The sequence below is a fragment of the Sciurus vulgaris genome (assembly GCF_902686455.1).
Source record: "Sciurus vulgaris genome assembly, chromosome: 7".
Lineage (NCBI taxonomy): Eukaryota > Metazoa > Chordata > Mammalia > Rodentia > Sciuridae > Sciurus > Sciurus vulgaris.
Window position 1 is genome coordinate 95,125,766 of NC_136467.1, and position 23,099 is coordinate 95,148,864.

At 32.5% G+C, this 23,099-nt stretch overlaps 1 pseudogene across 1 annotated transcript; it reads left to right on the plus strand.

Moving 5' to 3' along the window:
- The first annotated feature begins 15,029 nt into the window (after positions 1-15,029).
- LOC306665145 (meiotic nuclear division protein 1 homolog) lies at positions 15,030-15,739 on the plus strand (annotated as a pseudogene). Its single transcript has one exon. The product of its transcript is annotated as a meiotic nuclear division protein 1 homolog (transcript).
- Positions 15,740-23,099: the final 7,360 nt, after the last annotated feature.

A 23,099-nucleotide genomic window follows, 5' to 3' on the forward strand; every position in this document is an offset into this window, starting at 1 on the left:
TCCCCATCTTCCAAACTCAATCACATTATCTATGCTGACTATCTGTACTAAGCCACTGTCTCACACCACCTGCTTCCTTTCCCCTGGAAAGTTATGTTACATAAACTTCTGTGGTGGAGAATATGGCACAACTTCCAGGTTGCAATTCAATAATGGAGCGGTCAGAGGTGAAGTGGATTTAGGCAGCAACACCTGACTTCTCCACAGTCCAGAAAGGAAGCAATAAAAGAACAGCTGACCAAAGAGTGGCTACCAGATTAAGTGCTCTAAAACTCTATTAGATAGTTTGAAACTTGGAGGACTTCGGAATGTAGTTATGGAAGCAGAAAATAAGAACAGAATTCTTTGAACCCAAACCCTACCCAAAGCAGGGTTAGGGGCAAGGGATAACAAAGAGAGAAAGAGGGAGAGGAAAATCCCATGAATTTATCTCTTTAATAACAGTTGGAAAGAAAGCAGACCACATTGAAGTAGGACAGAGACAGCAAAAACAATGAAGGAGATCATATAGTTTAGCCAAATTGTGGACTGAAAGCTGTTCCATCCATTTGGACAGTCATTTTATAGAGTCCACAGATTAGCCTCCCTAGAAGAAATGAAATCAATACAGCTTCTCCTGACCCTGGGACAGTAACAAATTCATAGAGAATACCTCTGAAACAAATTGTTTCAGTAATCTGCCTAGAAGGAACTTATAGAAGATAAGGAACTTCTATCTAAAAGTTAATAAAACTGCTCTTCTCATCATGGACAAGGGAAGTGGGGTGAAGCAGACCCAAAAGGTAATCACTCCTGGGATGTGCTAGCCCTAACCTAGAGCTGCACACATCAACCCCTGGAGCTCAGGCAAAGACTGGACAACTGAAATCCAACCCCCAGTCATGGTGACTGTGGCAGGTCAAACCAGAGTGAGCAATATAAGCCAGGGTGGAGGATTCTGTACCACAGATGGCCCACAGAGGCCCCACAGTCACAGACAACTACCAAAATAGCACCACCCTGAAGAAGTCTCAGGGGAGGGAGGGAGTGATATGAATCACAACCAGAGGTAATAGGATCTCAGATGCAGACAGACTGACTGACTGTCACAAATGGAAACAAAAAGCAAGCAGAAGAAGCAACTCTCTTATCAGACAAAGTAGACTTTGAGCCAGAATTAATTAGAAAACACAAAGAAAATAACTTCATACTGTCTAAGGAAATTATCCAAATAAAAGATATAATGATTTTAAGCAATTATTCCCCAAATGTTGGTGCACCTATGTAAATTAAACAAACCCTTCTCAGCAAAAAGAATCAAATAGACCATAATAAAACAATAAAGGTTGCTTTTAATACACCTTTATCACCATGATAAAATGATCCAGACATAAACTAAGACTCTTCAGAATTAAATGATTCTAAAATTCAGATGAATCCAATAGATATCTACATGATTTTATACTTTGACAACCAGATTCACTTTTTTCTCAGTGCTACATGGAACATTCTCTAAAGTAGATCATATTTTAGGACACAAAGCAAGTCTTCACAAATTTGAAAAAAAAAATAGACGTAATTCCTTGCATCCTATCAGATCATAATGGAATGAAAATAGAAATCATCATCAAGTTAAAAACAGAAACCATTTTAAAACCTGGAGATTAGCGGGCTGGGGATATAGCTCAGTTGGTAGAGTGCTTGCCTTACATGCATAAGGCCCTGGGTTCAATCCCCAGCACCGCAAAAAAAAAAAAAAAAAAACAAAAAACCTGGAGATTAGATTAAACATTTTTAAATGCAGAATGGATCATAGAAGAAATTAGGAGAGGAGTAAAAATATTTTTTAGAATCAAATGAGACTAGAGATAGAACATATCACAATCTCTGGGACAGCATGAATGCAGTTCTAAGTAGCATTGAATTCCTACAATTAAAAAAAAAAGAAAGGAAGAAAGATCTCAAATAATCTAATGGTACACTTTTTTTTTTTTGTTTTTTGAATGAAGGAGGAAAAAAGTAATATCACAATCTGTAGAAAACAGGAAATAATTAAGACCAGAGCTGAAATTAATGAAATTGAGAATAAAAAAACACAAAGAATCAAATCAAGAAAGAGCTGTTTCTTTGAGAAGATGAAAAAGACTGATAAACCCATAGCCAAACTAACCAAAATAAAGAGAAGACACAAATCAAAGATGAAAAACATATCTAAACACATAAACATTTCTGATATGCAAAGGATTATTAGAAATTATTTTAGAAAGTTAAACTCCAATAAACTGCAAAATCTAGGACAAATTTCTAGACATATCTGATCTACCCAAATTGACCCATGTGGAACTACAAAACTTAAATATACCAATATTATGCAGTAGAATTAAAGCAGTAATTAAAACACTTCCAACAAAGTGAAGTCCAGAACCTGATGGATGCTTAGCTGAGTTTTATCAGATCTTTAACGAAAAACTAATAGCAGTTCTCCTCAACTTATTCCAAGAAATAGAAAGGGAGTAACACTGCCAAATTTATAAATCCACTGTGATCATGATGCAAAAACCAGACAAAGACAAATCCAGGAAGGAAAATATCAGGTCAATATACTTGATGAACATACTTGTAATAATTCTTAATAAAATAATGACAGATGACACACAAAAACATATTAAGAACATAGTATACCAAAATTAAGTTAATTTCATTTCAGGGATGCAAGGTTGGTTCAACATAGGCAAATCAATAAATGAAATTCACCACATAGAATTATGTATGTATAAGAATCACATGAATGTCTCAATAGATGAAATATGACATTCATTCATGTTAACACTAGAGAAACTAGGGGTGAAGGAAACTTACCTTAATATTGTAAAAGCTATTAACAACAAACTCAAGGTCATTATTATACTAAATTCAGAAAAATGGAAAGTATTTCCCCTAAAATCAGGAACAAGACCATGATGTCTACTCTCATCCCTCCTATTCAACATAGCAGTCAGGCATAAAGAGGAAATTACATGGATACAAACAGTAAAAGAAGTAAAATTTTCTGTTTGCTGAGGACATAATTGTCTCTCTAGAAGACCAAAAGCCACAAAACCTCCACCACCAAAAGACTTCTAGGGCTGATGATCTCAACAAAGTAGCAGGATTCAAGATCAATGTACTAAATCAATTCCTTTCCTATGACCCAATAATAATCCACTGAGAAAAGACATCAGGAAAACTACCCTATTCACAATAACCTAAAACAATAATAAAATGAAATGAAATACTTGGGAATAAATCTAACCAAGGAGGCAAAAGAACTCTGCAATAAAAACTAAACACTGAAGAAAGAAATTAAATAAGACCTTTAGAAGAAAGAAAAACCTCCCATGTTCCTGGATAGGAAAAATTAACATTGTCAAAATGGCCATACTACCAAAAGCATTATACAGATTCAATGCAATCCCCATCAAAATATCAATGACATTCTTCACAGAACTTGAAAAAAAGAGTCCTCAAATTCATTTGAAAGAATGAAAGACCCAGAATATCCAAATCAGTTCTGAGTTAGAAGAGTAATGCTCAAAGTTCCATAATTCTTAAATTATATGACAGAACCAGAATAGTAAAACCAGTAAATTTTTAGTATCCAAACAGACATGAAAACCAATGGAAAAGAAGAGAAGACACAGAGCCAAATCCACATAGATATTGTCATCTTCCACCTTCTTTTCCCCAGGAGCATTCCCTAATAAACTGTATGCTAATCTCCATGTAATTCAACCAAAAACAATCATTTTTATATTCTTTTACAAAATTACCTTAGTATGTATAATTCAAAAATACATATATTTTGAAGTGAATTTTTCACAATATAAGGTCTACAGAGCCCTATAGTTGCATGTACTTTCCCAGCTATATTAAAACTAATGAAGTATTTATTTTTGTCAAATAAAAACATTCAAATTGCATATGAAACCAATACTTTGAAACTTTGCTGTCTTAATAATTGTTATTCTTCTCTACTGTAGGAGAGCAGCTGTTAAATACTTGGAGATCTATGCATTAATTCTTTTCATACTTTATTTAAATAAATTACCATGTTTGCTAAGTACTGGGGAAACAAGACAAAAGTGCATTTCAATTATCTTTTGCCGCTAACTAAATGTGTCACTATGGAGAAGTCACTTAATTTTCCTAGATCTCAAAATGAGTTCTATAAAACTTTTGCAAAATAAGTGTTGAATGAAGATAATGTAAGTCTTCTTTTAAAAAAAAACCTGCAAAAGGATGATTAAGAAAAAGAGTCAAATGAACAAAATACGTCAACATGTTCAGTTAAATAGTAGTTTGTTGATCCTGAAAGTCATGAGAAGAGGATTGTGAGGGTCACTGGGAACAGTGAAAGTTCCTGTGCTAGCATTCTGGCAGCTTTTCTGTAGTGTATGACTGTCACTCTAAAGCAACTGCCCTTTCAGGATCTAGATTAGATATGGAAGTAAAAATTCTTTGAGAGAAAGTGGGATGTTTTACTTGTAAACCCAGATTTTAAGACTCTATTGAAATTTCTCCAAATTGTGTTTCCCCTTCTTCTGACTAGAAGAGTGGCAAAGTCCAGGGTCTTGAAAGGAGCTAGGATCTTGGATCACTAAGTGGTGCGGCCATTGTGCTGTTCAATGCAGTGAAATACAACTTTGTTGCCACAAAACCCTGCCATTGTGCTCTGTGGTGGCAATTATCCCTGCAGTAATCATTACCCAAATGAAGTTTACAATTAATTCATTTCAAAATGTTCTCCCCTCAACTCCTACTCCTCTTTAGATGGTATCCTGAAAGATACTTAATGATATAGAACCCAACTTGTAATTATCTGCAAATTATCAAAATAAAACTTTATTCTTTCTTCATTTTCTCTTTTGTTTTTTCTTTTATGACAACTATTGGCACTTTCTTGATGTAATTGTATCACATTAATTGTTATGTTAGTACTATATAATTTATTAGTTTTTTCAATTAAATTATTGCATAAATAGTATTCTATATCAATGCATAAGTGATTAAAACATAATGAAATATTTGCGCATTTTTCCATCCTGTAGATTTGTGACAATTTATTAAATGTCTTTGGGCAGTGAATTTTCATACCTTTTTTAGTTTCTTATTATTATACATATTGCATTTGTGATTAATTTTATCACACAGCTTTAAGCCAATCATTGGTCACAGCATAAACCTCACAAAGTAGATTTTTCTTTAAAAATCAGAAAGTTTAACTGCACAAATATCTTTAGGTGAATTGTCTAACTTTAAATATCTCAAGTTCTTCCTAAGTGTTAAGTTGTTTCATAGCAACTATTCTTAGTTTAGACAAATATATACAACACTCTAACTCTTAACAATGCTTATTTAATCAGAAGGGAAAAATACGGCAAGTTCATTTTATTCAGTAGACTTCTGCTGTTAAATAATAAATGTGTTTACAATGTATGGGATGTCATTACTGATAAAGAACTTTAGACAACTTAATATACCTAAAATTCAGAACAGAATAAATGTGCATATTAGAAAATAATTATTCTACAGAAAATTAGAAACAAGTTAATGATTTTAAAAGGTATCATGTTCACTAAATGGATGAGTATTTAATATTAAACTGTTGCCTATGCTTCTAACAGTTAAAAGAAAAATAACTGAATCATAAATCTCATTTTTCATAGAGAACATAGGCAAGATTATCTGGAAAGGCCATTTCACTGTAAATTGTGATGATAATTTTAATTCCTAATTTTGTTACTATATAGGAATCATTGGAAAACAATAGGAAGTCTCATGCTGCAATAATCTCTGGGAATAATACTCCTTTTATAAAGGCTATGGTTAAATGGTATTTAAATATGTTTCAACATCTCAACCAATATGCTACAATTTTAAGGAGCGTCATTAATACTCAAAGCCTTCCTTCAGTAAGCAATATCCAATGCTCTCTTTGGAATAACATTAGAGGAAAGGAGCTAAGGCATGGCTACTCTTTTAATAATGTATTCTTCTGTCTACAGGAGTAGATACTTTATGCAAAGATCAGTCCCAGGACTAATGAATAATTGAAGTGAGATACCTCAGAAGGGATAAATACAGTTAGTCATTTGTTGAGCCTTGGAATTATTTTATTTTGAATGTGTCTGAGGTCAACTATGTGAATCTATAGATATCTGAAGGGAATAAATAAGAAGAGAGTAGGTCTTATTTATCTTTAAAATATTTTTGGATATTTAAAAATGATACAAAAACTTTTAAATACACAAAATTGTATATAGCCACAATTAAGATTCATATCATTTATTAAGTCAGTGGTTAAACATAAATTGAGCTAGATTAGAAAGAGTATGGGGGGGTGGAAGAAGGTAGATCAAATTTGATCAGTGCACATCATATGCACTGAAGACATTACACTTGAAACTCATTCATTTGCATAATCAATTTTAATAAAAAATTGAAAGAAAATTAAGTTAATAATATCCTTCTTTCTAAATTTTACATTCCATGAAAAGGGAAATTTTTATATATGGATCTATACATGTATATATATATTATATTCTTATTTAAATCTACTGAATATATCTGAAATTATACTATTTTCATACGTACATAAATTAAAAATCAGTGGTTAAAATATGAATATTTTTAAAAGTCTAAAATTCTAGGTGATAAATTATTAATTAATTAATTAAACATCAGCAATGTAGACATACTGTGAAGACAGAACAAGATCAAGGTCCTGAGATGTGTATACATATGTAAATGCAGTGCCCTCGTGCGTGGCAATTGTCCTAATTCCACTAGGAATTTTTCAAAGTGCTACTTTTCTTTTGCTAGGTGCATGTTTTAAAAATTGTGATGAATTATCAGGGATATCACAAGAAAGAGTGCCTAAATTATCAAATAGCTGAGAAATAAAAGTAAGAAAAAAATGCTTAAGAAATCTGATTTTGTGCTAATTCATTGGAGGAAAATGAGAAGAAATTCAATATAATATATCAAAAGACGAACAAATTTGGTGAGCTTGTTTTGGTTTCTAAATGTAGTGATACACTTCACTTAGTTTATGTAGTGGTTCTCAAACTTTATAGTGCATCACATAACTGTATCCCACATCTGAAATTTCTAACTTAGCAGCCTTATAGTTCTCACTTGACACTGACACCAATGATCTAGAGAGTCACCACTCCCTTTGGGAAGATTCCCAAAATATTTTCATTAAGTAATTTTCAAGCTATGAAAATGCTTTCTGTGTATGGGCATAATTCATGTTAGCAATTATGAAATTTTTTTAAAATGTTACAAAATATTTACATCTCATTTAATTTTAATAAGAATATATTTTATATTTTTGTTATATGCTCTAAACATGCTTAGACACTTTGTTTTATTTTTGAAATTTTGACATTATTTAAGAAATGTGTATTGAATTCAATCATCCATCCTAATGAAATAATGACTGATACCTGGGTTATAATTGGTTCACCTAGTACACATACAAGAAAATACATAACCAATCAGAGAATATCTACAGAATTGGAAGGCCAAAATTTTTAATCTGTAATTCTCAATAAAACAACAGTATCTTAACAGATTCTAAATTTTTGGATATCCTAGTAGATAGTACATTTTCTATAAATTCTTAGAGTAAGAGGATTAGTGGACTAATGTAGCATTCCATTTTGACTTGAAATACTGAATAAAGTTGTTTTACATCAAAAATTAATAACAGTATACTATACATTGTGAACTAGAAAAATATATACATATATTAAAATGTCTAAAAATAACTGTCTACTTTTAAAAATTCTTAGGTTTCGAAGATGATAATTTAAAAAATTACTCTGAAAAAATTGATTTTCAATCAGGACTGAAATGCAGTAAATTATATTTCATGAAGGTATGATTCAAAATGAATCATACTGTTATGTATAACTATAACAAACTAACAAAAACATTAAAATTTTTTTTAAAAATTAAGCATTTTTACTTTCTTTCAAATGAAAATAACTTTAGTAAACTTGTTCATACATATTCACATTACAAAGCTGTATGGAGCTAATTCTTATAGGGTAGTCTCCTAGACAATAGATTTGTTATTGCCTTTTTCTTAAGTGTGTTTGGTCAGGTATTGGGATTGTGTAATCTCCATTTAATAATGTCTTTTTTGTAAGGCTCCATATGCAGTCCGATCCACACCAAAGATGGCCCCTGAGCGGCTTCTTCTTCCCATAAGTCTCGGCTTCCCGCCACCTATTTTCCCGCCGGCGGCAAGCTGGACAAATCAGAAACCCACACGTCACTTTCTCCCTTAACCCGGAAGCCCCAAGAGTATATATGTAAGCCTCATCTTGTAATAAAGCGGACTTCTCCGGTGACTTGCCAACCGTCTCCATCTTTATTTTTAAATTAGTCTTTTTCCTTTGTTTATTTGATTTGCTTTAATATTTGATGCCTCAGCAGTAGTTCTTACTGTAATTTACACTTAGGTTGGTAACAGGTTTTAATTTTCTTTCTTCTCCAGCAGTTAAACATGGACATTTATTTAATGTCTTCAAAACAATTTTATTAAAATTTATTAAAAAACAATGTTATGTTGTTATTTATAATACATAAATGTATATGTATGGATGGCTGCAAGGTTTCATTTTCTAATTTTTTGTTTTTCATTATTATAATTTTATGAATACATACTTATGGGGTACAATGTGATAATTCTATGTAGGCAGAAAAATGTATAAATACCAAATCGGGGTAGTTAGCATTTGCATCTCCTTAAACATTGTTTTAAAATTTTTGTTTAATGTGAAATAATTGTGCATATTTATTCATTTTTAGCACAAATTCTATTTCTCAATTGGGACTTTAAGAAGTTTCTCTTAATTTGTTTTTTTTATCAAATATATCTTTCCATATTCTTAGTGGACATTGACAATCATTCAATATTCTTCATAGGCAGAAAATGTATAATTTAAATGAAATACCACTCCAAAGAATATTGGAAAATATATTTAAGGTCAGAAAATTAAATCATTATAAAACAGTCAATTTAAAAATCTCCATTATTTATGTGGGACATAAAATCATCTCTGAAGATATAGGTCCACTGTACAAGAAGGGATAAATGTGCCTTAAGATGCCTTAAACACCTTTAAAAGCACACACTCACTTACTTCATGGCACTGCCAGTCCTGACCCAGACACATGGTTTAAGAGTTTGCAGTATGCTTAAATCAGCAGAGTATCTTGGAGACACTACAGAGATGACTTAGTTCTCTAACAGCTACCAGAACCAATTTGAATAACTTACCATCACAATTGCCTAGAGCAGGACCCAGTGTCCCCACTGGAAAATTTTTAAAGACAGAATCCTCTTTCCTTCCCTGAGAGAATTTTTACCTGTAACATAAACATTGTGTTTTCCTTCATGGAGTTTACAGAGAAAATGATCCCTATTCCCTGATGGTAATCACCCATTTGAGACTCATGAATTGTGATACTCCCTGTGTTAAACCAAAATAAATTTGGCCTAAAATAAATTTTGCCTCTATACTTGAATGGTGAGTGTGGCCCATAGCAGCTGCTGCTCATAGTAAACTGTACCCTGGTTTGATACGTAAAAGATTGTAACCTAACTTGAGTGTGCCATTGTAACCACGCATAAAGAACTGAGTCTCTGCCAATCACAGCAATCAAGTTTGAGATATTTACAGGCTGCAACAAATGAGACCTTTTACACATAAGGGAAATGCCTCACCACATCATGCCCATGAAACACAAAAGCTGATTGGTTAGGGTGTTTCAGTGTGTCACTTCCTTTCACTGTGTAAATATAACATGCACATGTTGTGGGTGCCACACTATGAGCCATCTTTGGTCTCTCCTACAACTTTTTCTAGCCCAAGTAAACACTGTTTAATTAATCTGTTTTTTCTCCTAACACCTGATACTCTTTTACTTCCAACACATTGAAATTTAGATTCCATTTTTCTATCAATAGCTGACTCTTTCTTGAAATCCTATGTGTGAAAGTGAGTTTTAAAAGAAAATACAAGTATAGAAAGAAACAGAGTATGTAGAATACAAATCAGGCCTAACTTAGAGGCACCCATATTACATGTTTTGATAGTAACTGTTTACTAAATTATTTTCAAAATAATATAGTTGTATTTAGGAAACCTATATATAGCAGATGGCTTTCAAATGAAGATTTAAATTAGCCTAACTTTTCCATGTATAATCATTACTAAGAGTTTCTATTGTTTTCTTTAGAAATATTACATGATTATGCAACACATCTTAAAACAGGAATGTTAATGAGATTATAACACATAAAGTGAAGTTAAATAGTTTTCTATACAAAAGGAATATTTTTACAATTTTATACTAATACCTATGCATATACCTTATTCTACTTAAAGGTCTCCATGTCACCATAGCATAATTCGCAATTACTCAGCAAGATTCATGTTAATAAAAGTTAACCTGTTTCTAGTATTTTTCACTTTAATAATGTAAATGTTTCATAGATGAACATTATAGTTGAGTATATTCACTGAATAAATTTCTAGGAGTTGATGTGCTAGATCCAGAAATTAAGTGCATTATAAAGATCTTTAGTCTTCACCATTCAAATTTTCTTATAATTTGTTCCTGGACATTGAAACCTCAGCTATGGTATCTCTCTAAGGCTCTCTTAGACAGCATAATAATTTGCTTTCTCCTCAATATATTTTACTTCCATCCTGTAATTCCTACTAAGGGATATGTCCTAAAAATGCATTAGTCATTATCTTCTCTGTTTTACCCCCAATAGACTCCAAATGCCTTGAGGACAAAGACCTTTGCTGACTTGTTCACCATTGTATACTGGGCGTACAGGAGGCAGTCCACAAGTAGCTGTAAACAAAATAATTATTTTTAGTATCAAGGTAACATTCTACAACCATTAATTTGATAATAAGGACATGATAAATAGTATTAAGTATTTAAATAATTTTAAATCTTGGTATTTGACTTTATTTCTTTATTCATTATTTATTATCTATGTGACTTGTATTTTTCATGCCTTTAAATACATAAATGACTTAAAATAGTAATTCCAAACCAAATCCAAATTCCAAAATAAAAATACAACTCTACAAAACAACATCACTTGGACACTGAATAGGCATTTCAAGTTTAGTCGGCCTAGAAGAAAACTTCTACTAGTACCTCATCTTTTCCTCCCTCAAACATTCTTTCTGAAGTCTATGTAACTACTTCTTGACATGTCCATTACTAACATCCCTGCACAAACCACAGTCATCTCTCATCTGGATTATTATAAAACCCTCTTAATTGGCCTCCCTGCTCCCCTTATTCCCCTCTATCATCTGTGCTCAAACCAGCAGCCAACAGAGAGTATTTAAACATAGGTGCGATCATAACACTCTTGAGGCAAAAATCAAAGTTATCATCACACTAGTGACCCTGTGCCCTAAGATATGGAGCTATTAGAAGAACATGTCACCTCTCTGGCATCTTCCTTTAAAACTCATAAACTCATTCAAAGGATAAGAAAGATCAGAAAGGCTAAATTGAGTGGCAGCTATAAATTGCCTGAGCAGTATCAAGTGTTTCAAGGTCATGAAAAGAAACAAAGTATGGAAAATTAATCACAAACTGGGGGAGACTGAGAAGATATGGTAACTAATTAAACATGATTATTATGGGGTTATATTATGTAAATAATACATTTACATAATATATATTATGTATTATGGGGAAAAATATTTTTTCTAGGGAAAATGGGTAATTCTGAAAAATGTCTATAATTTAGTGTATTACACCTCTGATAATTTCTTGACTTTGGTAAATGTATTGCAGCTATGTCAAGTATCATTAGAAGAAGCTGAGTAAAAGTATATGGAAAGGTTCTGGTCTGTTTTACAGCTCTTCTGTAAATCAAAATCCATGTTGATTTTTTTAAAAAAATCATTTGGTGGTTTTACATTTATGCACAACAGATTTAGCTCCTTCACTTGCCTTCACCCAGTAGTTTACTACATCTTTTACTATTTTGGAATTTTTTCCCTTCATTTTTCCACGTGACTTTCTTCATTAGGTCTTTTGACTAGGAGTCTGTTCAAGTGAACCCTTAAGAGTGAGGCCTTTCCTGAACATCTTTAAAAAAATGCACTTCCACCAATAATCACTCCAGCAGTCACTATTCTTTTTATCCATTTGTTCTGTATTTTTCTTCATTGCGTGTATTCATTATTTTCCCCACTTCTTTGAGACCACGAACCTTTGTTACTCTTATGCATTTCTAATTGTTAGAATTTTCTCAGTCATGCAATAAATAATACATATTTGTTTATTATATAAGTAAAAGAACATATTAATTAACTTAGCTGGGAAATTTTATTATTTTATTTTATTTTTGGTAGTGGGTATTAAACTCTGGTGTGCTTTACCACTGAGCTACATCTTCAATACATTTTATTTTTTATTCAGAGACAGAGTCTTGGTAAGTTGCTGAGAACAACTCTCTGAGTTGTTTTGAACTTGTGATCCTCGTGCCTCACTCTTCTGAGTAACTGAGATTACAGAAGACTGCTACCACTCCCTATTTAGCTGGGAAACTATTAAGAAACAGAATGAATACTAAATTAAAATATATACTTAGGTTTACTCATTTTTCATTTCTTTATTTAACATTCTAATTTATCTAGTACCTACTTATTAGAAAACAAACATTTCTCAAGATAATTTAAAATATCCAGTCATATTTGTATGTTCTTAAGGAATGATGAATACAACTATGGTATTTGAACTACTGTCTATAATATATTATTTGTAGGAAATAATTATTTGTAGGAAAAAGCGAGTAGATGGACCCAACTTACTCAAAGGTACAACTTTTCTTCTTGAAATCTTGAGAGTTAAATTGTGATTCCATTATTTATTCCACACGTATTTTCAAATGTTAGGAAAATTTTAAAGATGGTCAATAGATTTAATAACAGTATCACCAAACCATTCTTAATTTGTTACCAGATAATCACAGAATGATTTCCAAATAATGCTTTCCAGGATATGAGTCACGCTTTAGAATAATATTTGCATGTTAAAAAGAATCCAATTTTCAGCAACTTTTATATTTGTTATTACATAATTCCACAGGAAAGTACTGTGGCTTCAAGGCGGCCAGTTGTTGATGAGTGTGTAATAGTGTGATATTATACTGGGAGGTAAAACACATTGTGTCAGTATAAAGTTTTAGAATACTCTGGAGTTACCTCAGAATCACAAAGCAATTAGCCAATGATGTTAAAAAGTTATGGCTAATTTAACTAATGGTTAATGGAGCCTAGTAAAACTGTCAGAGTTGATGAGCCCAGGGAGATTTTGTACAGGAACACACATTAAAGTTAGGGTCCTTTTTCTCATTTTAGAGTTTAATCAGTATCTGGAATGATGTGCTCTCATAATAATGATTTGCCAGAAATATGGTTTTTGTTTTTAATCCTTTTAAAATTTAAGTGGGAATGGTAACTAACAAGAAGGCAGAGATCTGTTGCCAAAGATACTTTATACATTGCAAAACCATGCCCAAATAATTCCTAAGAAAGCATACTTTTCTATTACTACTAGGGCAAATGGTACATTAATAGATATAAAAAAGATTTGTCTTTCCTTTACAGTTTGTAAATATAGCAATTAATGTATTTGGGACTTTTTGAATGACAACAAAATGTAATTAAATGAACCAATGGTTCTAATGAAATGGGAGAGAATATAGAGAAGATAGGTGTGAAGAACTCTTCAGAAAGTTTTGGAAAAACAGGCAGTGTCTTCAGAAACAGTTCTGAAGTTCTAGCTAAAGGGCAATACACTGTTGTCTGTGAGCGTCATGTTTTATTCATTAAGTGATTTGAACTTGTAGAAGAAGTTATGTTTTTTCACAGAGCTTATGTTATGGAATAGATCTTTTACTCCAGGAAAGCTCAGCTTCCTCCTGTGAGAAATTCACTTGTTTCCAAAGTACCAAGTTTAAGTAATGCATGATAAAGTGAATTTATGTACCAAAGAGAAAAGAAAAAAAAAATTCTACACAGAGAACTTAAAAAGATAACCGTTGAAGAAATGCTCCAATTAAACTCTCATCAAAGTCCGGAATGATTTTAATTTGCTGCTGAAAGAAAGTTTTCACCTAATCCTTGCTCTGTGTGTGTGTGTGTGTGTGTGTGTGTGTGTGTGTGTGTGTGTTTGAGAGAGTCGGAGAGAAAGAGAGAGAGAGAGATACTAGGAATTGAACCCAGGGCCTTGTAAATGCTATATAAGTGGTCTTTCACTAATTCAAATTCCCTGCCCTTTTCTTTTTTTCCAGTACTAGGAATTGAAGCAATCTCTTATTGTCGATGTATGAAATGAATGTTTGACAAATTTATTGTGGTTAAAGTCTGATAAATTTATTGTGGTTAAAAATACCCAGAGTAATTGTCATAATTAATACATTTGAAATAACAAAAGAATCAGTTTGGTTCTCACCTTCCCTCATAAACATCCATAGCACTAAAGCTTCAATTTAATGTAAAAAGGACAATATTATTAATGACATGAGAGGAATCAAATTAAAAATGGAAATAAAAACTAAACTTCTAATGTTTTAATAGGGTGTTCTAAATTTTCAGTTGCTCAAATTAATTTTATAAGTATCTCCAAAAATCATCTTAATGTGTGATCAATTCTCACATGAAAATTTTCTTTATTGAACTTTGGTTGCTGCATATGTATGATCTACAAACTTCTATGAAAAGAACTCTGGTGAAGAAGGAAAGTTTTTCTTAACTTGCATTCCAGGTGAGAAAAAATTGCATGTTTAAATATACTTTATATATGTATACATATATGTATATATATGTAATATGATTGCATACACATATCTTATGTACATGTATGCATTGATAAGTTAGACCATAATATATTTTAGTGAAGTTTTTATGTTTAAAGTCCTAGTGTACCCCCGCCCCTCACCGCGCGCAGGCCCTGCCACCCGCACCATGTCAAAGAAGAAAGGACTGAGTGCAGAAGAAAAGAGAACTCGCATGATGGAAATATTTTTTGAGACAAAAGATGTGTTTCAATTGAAAGACTTGGAGAAAATTGCTCCCAAAGAGAAAGGCATTACTGCTATGTCAGTAAAAGAAGTCCTTCAAAGCTTAGTTGATGATGGTATGGTTGACTGTGAGAGGATTGGAACTTCTAATTACTATTGGGCTTTTCCAAGTAAAGCTCTTCATGCAAGGAAACGTAAGTTGGAGGTTCTGGAATCTCAGGTGTCTGAGGGAAGCCAAAAGCAGGCAAACCTACAGAAGAGCATTGAGAAAGCTAAAATTGGCCGACATGAGACAGAAGAGTGAACCATGCTAGCAAGAGAGCTTTCTTCGCTTCGAGACCAAAGGGAAAAGCTTAAGGCAGAAGTAGAAAAATACAAAGACTGTGACCCACAAGTTGTGGAAGAAATACGTCAAGCAAATAAAATTGCCAAAGAAGCTGCTAACAGATAGACTGATAACATATTTGCAATAAAATCCTGGGCCAAAAGAAAATTTGGGTTTGAAGAAAATAAAATTGATAAAACTTTTGGAATTCCGGAAGACTTTGACTACATAGACTGAAATATTTAATGTTTGTAGAGGATCTATAAACTTGTGAATATGTAAATTTTAAAATAAAATTTTCCAACTAAAAAAAAAAAAAATAAATAAATAAATGAAAAAATAAAGTCCTAGTGTGGAGTTCAAATTTGCTACAAATTTTAGTGAAGGCATGGTGCATTCTAAAAAAAGAGGAAGTAGAAAAACACTTTAAGAACTTAGATTGGGTAGGATTTTAGAACTTTCAATTTAGTGGGAAAAGTATATTATCTATGCTGTTAACACTAACTCATCCACTTATTCACTTACGAAGATAAATTGGAAATACCTATTCTTATACAGTACAGTACACTCTAGAGATGAAAAACAAGTGAATTAAAGAAGGTATTTGAACTTAATGTAATCGGTTTAGAGGAAATAGCAGACAAAAATAAGCAATTTAACATTTTTATTTCAGTCATAAACTAAAAACAACCTATTTTTAGTAGATAGGTTTGAATATTATAGGGATGAATTGTCATGGGATGAATTTATAACTAAGCCTAAAGTTGTCAAATTGGATTCTCAAAAGATTAATAGGAATTATACACATTAAATAAATTCATTCAGGAACTGAGAAGGCCGACAGTTCAGATATCATGGAATAGTCAGCCTGTAAGAAATCTGAAGTTTCTGGAGTGAAGATTATAAACGGTGTGACTTTGAAAAAGTGAAATGGCAGTGAGAGTGGAGAAGACCATCCTGTAACTGTATGTGTGAGTTAGGAGAAGTGAGGTACATAGGAATGTAAATGCTCACTAACATGAGAAGGAATAAATTTATCTAGTTAGAGGAAAAGTTTCCACCTGGTGATAAAATATATGTGATTCTCTCAATGCCATCTTTACTGAATGACTTTACTGATATTTGTGGGCCTAGTACCCCATATGGATAGGAATTAAAGTATTCACTGCAGTATAAATTCCTGGTTGTCTGTGGATCTCAATAAACATTTTGAATAAATGAATATTGGTATAATGGGGGGTAACATATTATTTGGCAGGCCAAATTCCAGCCTAACAAACCATTCCAAAACCATTTCTGACTTCTAAGCATTATTTTGCAGTTCTGGGTTTATACCTCAACAATGGTTTGACGGATCTTATCAGTCTTAGTAGATAAGGCTAAACTTCCTGATTGTGTTGAACCTTATTAAGCATTTTCATTGTCAATTATATGTACCCTAAAATATTAAAATTGATTTTTGTTGTATGAGTGCGTATGTGGTAAGTGTGATAAGATATTGCAAGGATTTTTATTCTTTCAGAGGAGTACATATAAACAGAAATATAAAGTATATCTGTGGGATTACATTTCACCAATAAGAGGAAGCAATTAGGAAAAACAAATGTTTTTAAAATCTTCATACAAAAGTCAATAGTTTAAACAAGTTGAAGAAACACTGACTTAGTCTTTCCATGTGTTCTCATTCTCAGGTCCACAGTGAAGATGCAATGGATACCTGTGGCATATTTTTCTTCAAGGAAGGCAACAGAAGTTCTGAAAAGCTAATCCAAATTACTCATGCTTTCAGTGAGGTTTACTTACTTACTGAAAGTAAACCTCTGTGTGCTTTGTTTCTGTTTACTTTCCATGGTAGAAAACATACAACCACCTAACATTTAATAGAGCAAAAAGTTTTCTTTATGTATTCTGGTAGGAAACTATATAAGTAGGAGACTCTATAAGACTCCATAAGGCAATGATGTGGATGTATAAGGATGTTGCAAACTGAGCAAAAATTTGGACAACAAACTTATCTACCAGCAATGAATTCAGTTTTAGAATGAGTATAAATATCCCTCAAATATGTTTGTCTTTATAAGAAAGATTCAAAATTGGAACAAGTCAAAACATGGGGTTGGAATTTGCAAAACAAATATTTTTCTTCTGCCACTTTTTCTCCTTGAACTTTCATTCTGACAGTTTGACTGCATTAAATGCTTGTAGTTGACACAGACAGAATTTTGACTTTCTTGAACTTTGAAGTGAGATCTAAAGCATTTGCAAAACCTCTCCCTGTTTTCAGCTGCACTAAATAATTCAGGAGATAAATTATATGAACTGAAAATAAGAGCTCACAGAGTTTAACTTCACTAGTAGTTTAATTATTACAAATATTGTTAACAGAAAACTATCATGGATAGCATATTCCTATGACTAAAATAATCACACCAATATTTATAAGCTACTATGAAGTGACATCAGAGGTAATACTACTGGATAGCTTCTCTTGGACAATGGTAATATCACTACTAAATTTTCTGTCATGAGGATAAAGAAAATGACTTTTAGACAATAAACTCAGGTCAATCAATATATATTTGTAGAAGTAGCAAATATGGAGGATCATTAACTTTACACATATGAATGATACCAAAGTGCTTTCTCTGTGAACCCAAGTTCACAGTTATTGATTTTTAAAATGAATACTTAAATCATTTTTAATACTGATAACAATAAGGATTCATTCATAATACTAAAGCATCAGGAAAGAAAACAGAATGAAGGTAACAAAAAAAAGTAAAAGCTTTTGATTTCTTCACATGGACAGCTATGTAGAGAGAATTAACAGAAAGTGTTTTGGAATCAAACATTGACTGCCAGTTAGAATGTAGTTAATCATGCAGGCTCTAATGTCTGTTGCCTGGGTATGCATCCTAATTCTACTTAATTAGTCATGGAAAGCTTCACTTTGCTCATCTAACATTCAAGAGCAAGTATTCAACCAGTACTGTTTATTCTTATTTAATTAGTAGGTTTTATCCTGCAACCTTCCAAATCAGGTTTGACAAATTTTATCTGAAAAAAGACACTCAGAAAATATTTTCAGCATTGTGGAATATAGCCTCCCTTGTGACTATTCACCTATACCACCAGTTATAGACAGTACATAATTGAATATATGTGATTTTGTTCAAATAAAACAATTTTTAAAAATAGGCATTGGGATAGACATGGACTTCAGGTCCCAGTTCCAGAGGAGATTGTGTCCTAGAGGGAACTTTGTCCATTTAGCCACACCCACCTGACTGTAATTTCACTATAAAAGTTAACACCAAATACGATTATTAATTCTCAAACTTACTGACAATTGGGTAGCAGCTTAAACTATCTTGTTTGGGTTATTTGTATAATGATAACAATTTACAAAATGAGCAATTACTGAAACCAAAGCATTGAATTGTGTTTTGTCATAGAGATTAGCAATGATGTGAAATATGTGCTCCCTTTATGTAGTGGAGCGAGGTTCCTGAGAAGACCTTGAGAGACTTCCATTTCCTTGTTTGCCTGTAACTTTCATATGGCCATATGACTTGTGTTTAAATCACTAGAATGTGAAAACCTACTCTATGAGGACCACTTCAAATGCTGGCACCTAACCACTTCCCCACATCCTTCTTCCTAAACTTCTGAGATAAAAAATGTGAGAGCTACAGAGGGAAGTATACCTAAAGGCTGCAATACCTCCAGAGTACAAGTGTTCATGAGATAAACCTCCAAGCAATAGAATGGGGATATCCATATTACCCTAGTAGATCAGTTGGCAAGATAATTTTCTATCTTTGGAAAACTGAAATCTAGGGATTTATTTATTATTGTAACGTGTTAAAATAACTGTTAGATGACTTACTGCTTGGAATGGGGTCCACTCTTAATAAAAATATATAGTGTATATGGCATTGACTTGGGAGTCAGGCAGTGGTAATTAAAAAAAAAAAGTTAACAGATGAGAGACTCAAAGATCACTGTAGATCATCTGAAACACATAGTAAAACTGATGCCTGTAGTTATGCAGGAAATCATGTGTCTACTATGTGAGTTCAGGGGAAGTGGTTGGAAGCTATAATGCTAATGTGTATTAATTGCTTCTTAGTAATTATAGAAGAGGTGAGTTAAGGTGAAGTATTTTAAAACACAAAAATCTGCGTATAGTTAATGAAGACCAGAATCTTCATTATGAAGATTCCCACATAGCCAATGTAGTATGAATAAAGTAAAATGAAATAAATCACATCTAGTAACTTCATTCAGATATTGCAATGCTATATTAAGACAATAGAAGAGATCTTTTGATGTAATTATACAAGCATAACTAAAAAGAACCAATAATAAATAAATAAAGGGTCAAATTAAAAAAAAAAGATCTTTTGTCTTCCAGAATGAAAATGAAAATAGAGTACTCATTCGGAAATAAAATTAGTATTTGATATTATATCAGGATATAATAAGAATAAATAAATAATAAATAAATAATGAAAGAATTATAAATAAAAATGGAAAGCAGATTCAGGTATAATAAATTGATTCTGGACACAGAATTCTAACCTCTGCTATATGAGCAACTGAAATAGAATATTTCTGCTAATTATTAATAAAAATAAATTTTTTTTGGTTATGTAAGCAACCAGAAATATTATCTCCTTTGTATCTTTCATCACTTTGATGAGCAGGAAGAAAATAAGAAAGTTGTAGCTCATTTGAATCTCTTATTATAGCAGATGAACACAGTGAAGAGGGATCTTAATGTGACAGGTGTGGTCTATAGCAAGACTAGAAGAAACTCTACAGATTTTAGCAAGACATTATAAGTTTCTTGGGGGAAGGAAGAAAAATAATTTTTAAAATAAAAGAAATGATATAATAACTAGTTAATTTTAAGGGTATATTGAATGCTTATAATATTACAGCAAGCTCATCAAGAAAAAAATAAGAGTTGAATGAAAGTCCCAAAGAAATATGAGTTAGAATAAGCATATTTACTTGAAGAAAATCTTGGAGGAGGAAGCAAATTAAAATATTGCTTGCATTTGAACATATGTGATTATCAAATTATTCCTACTAGATTAAACCAGGCTGCAGTTCAGACACATTTGACATTTCAATGGCTGGCATAAAGAATAATTAGAGATTTGTTTATCATCTATTAGAGAATGTCCTGGGTCCAGTGGCTCTTAATGGTAGTTCCGTTCCAAGGGGTGGCCCAGGGATTTGCTTTGCTTATGTTATATTTTTGCACTGCTATACTCAGCATCATTGTAGATAAAAGATAAATATTCTTTATTATTTTATATATAGAGAGAATAGAAAATATTTTTATTTTATAGCATAATGTAAGCTTAAATTACTATTATGATATAAAGGTAATTCATAGTTGTCAAGGTGGAAGTTAATGGAAAGAGTTAAATAAATAGAAAGAAAGTCATTAATACCTACATTTTACATGTTAGGGTGGCAAGAAATACTGCTTACATTTAATGGAATAAGAAATAAAGTCCTATATATCAATCTTAGAGACACCTAGTTAAAAGGAATATTGAAAGTATAAACCATTTAAAAAATGAAATAGGAATAAAGATGACACAGTGTATCTTCAAAAATATTAACTGTTTTCATAGTGAGAGGCAAAGACATTATAAAATTTATTGAAAGGAAAAACACATTATTTACAGTGGCAATTGAAAGAATTATGAAAATATTTAGAAACCATTTCTATAGTAAGTAAACCTAGCAGGTAAAGGGGCACACTTCAAGATGGTTCCTGTTTATTATAAGCACTTCTGTGTCATTTAATTGGAATAAACGATATGTGAAACTTCTGTTATTGCAGTTTCTTCTGAAGTCCCAAAGCTAAAGGCAGTGAGTGGTAAGGACTTATCATTTTTTATGGGATTTATTAGTTATCCACAGGATCCACAAGATAATTTTCTGATTTTTGACCTATCACTAACTTTTAGTTTATAAGATGAAAAGTTCAAATGTAAGGAGAGTTTCTAAGATTTAACAGTAGTGTCAATTCTCTTTGCAGAAAGCCGTTATTAAATTCCCTCTCCATGATGGGAAAAGGGTCATGATGTTTCCCTTCATCTTAAACAAGTGAGAGGAGGCTTCAAGAGTCTGACTCAAAATGTTAGGTTTGCTAGCACAAGGGCCTAATGTCTTGTCTCCTCCTAGATGCTGAGCTACAGAAACAGGTAGCTCATCATAATTTACCACTGAATTACCCAAAACAGTTTTAAGAATGTTATCTATATACCCAGATTTCAGAAATTGCTGTTTGTGACTGGAGATGCCAGGAATACCAGGTTAAAAGAGATGTTAGGAAAGAAATGACCCTCCCTTTTAGAATTTCATTAGCTTTACAATATACACCAGAGAACAAAGACCAGTGGTGACATTTTGATAGGAATCCGAAAAAGAAAAAAAAAGAGGAAGACGAAGAAGAAGGAGAAGGAGAAGAAGGAGGAGGAGGGAGGAGGAGGGGGGGGTATGAGAAGGAGGAGGAGATGAAGAAGAAGAAGAAGGAGAAGAAGAAGAAGAAAGAGAAGAAGAAGAAGAAAAATAGATGCTTGATGTGGTGAAGCAACTCCTGAAGAAAATGTTTCTGTAATTAGTGCTGTTGGCAGAGGAACTGAGGGGCTTCTACAAGAGAATATCCAGAGAATGGAATTCCCACTTCAGGGAAAGGTGCAATTATCCATTTGCCCTACCTAAAAATATCTCAAGAGCTAACAAATTTCCCCTGTAGTAGAAATAGGCAGAATTTGTGGGTGTGCTGTAGAGAGAATACTGTTCCAGACTTGAGTAATATCTGTCAAATGCGAGCTTGTTATTTCATGTTATCCCCATCTCCCATTCATTCTCTAGGGACACCAGAAGGAACTAGGATGGTAGAGGATTGGAATGAAAAAATAAGTCAAAAGCACTAATCCTTGGGTACTAGCCATCACTACACCTAAAGGAGACAGGATCAGTCCCAAGCAGGGTGGGTGAATGTGAAGATTCAAGTGAGGTATGAGAAGTTTGGCTGAGATTGAACCTGATTTCTTTATACCTGAATAAGACCTAGAATTATTTGTTGTAATGCAACTTCCTTGCCATTCTTAGGTGGTATTGGCAAAAGGGAAACAAATAAAAAAAAAGGATAAGGTAGAGTGCTGGGGCCCATTTCACATCAAGTAAGCTTTCTTAAGATTGTTTTTCCTTTAGAAGATGGAGCATCCTCTACACTTATAACTTTGAAAGCCTGAAAACTTGCATTTTGAGTCTGTATTCAACTGTTTTGTTTCTTTTAAATGTTATTTTTGAGCCTTTTGATCTCAACAGTATCATGTATTCTCTTGATGTTGAGAGTCAGGCTTTGTATTTACATTATTCATAGCATCCCAATTTGTTGTTCGTATTTTATCTTTGCTATTTCTTTAATTAGCCACTTTCCCAGCTGTATCACTGATCAGAATAGGAATAAGAGCATTACATTGTCAATGGTGTATGTGTGTTGATGTGTGTGTTCGTGCATGTGCACTACACTTTGAAAACAACTGATACTTTGGAAGAGGTTCAGAGGACATTAAATTCATTCAGCAAGACTGTTTCAATTATTATTTAGGTGTCAATCTTTAATCCCAGAGT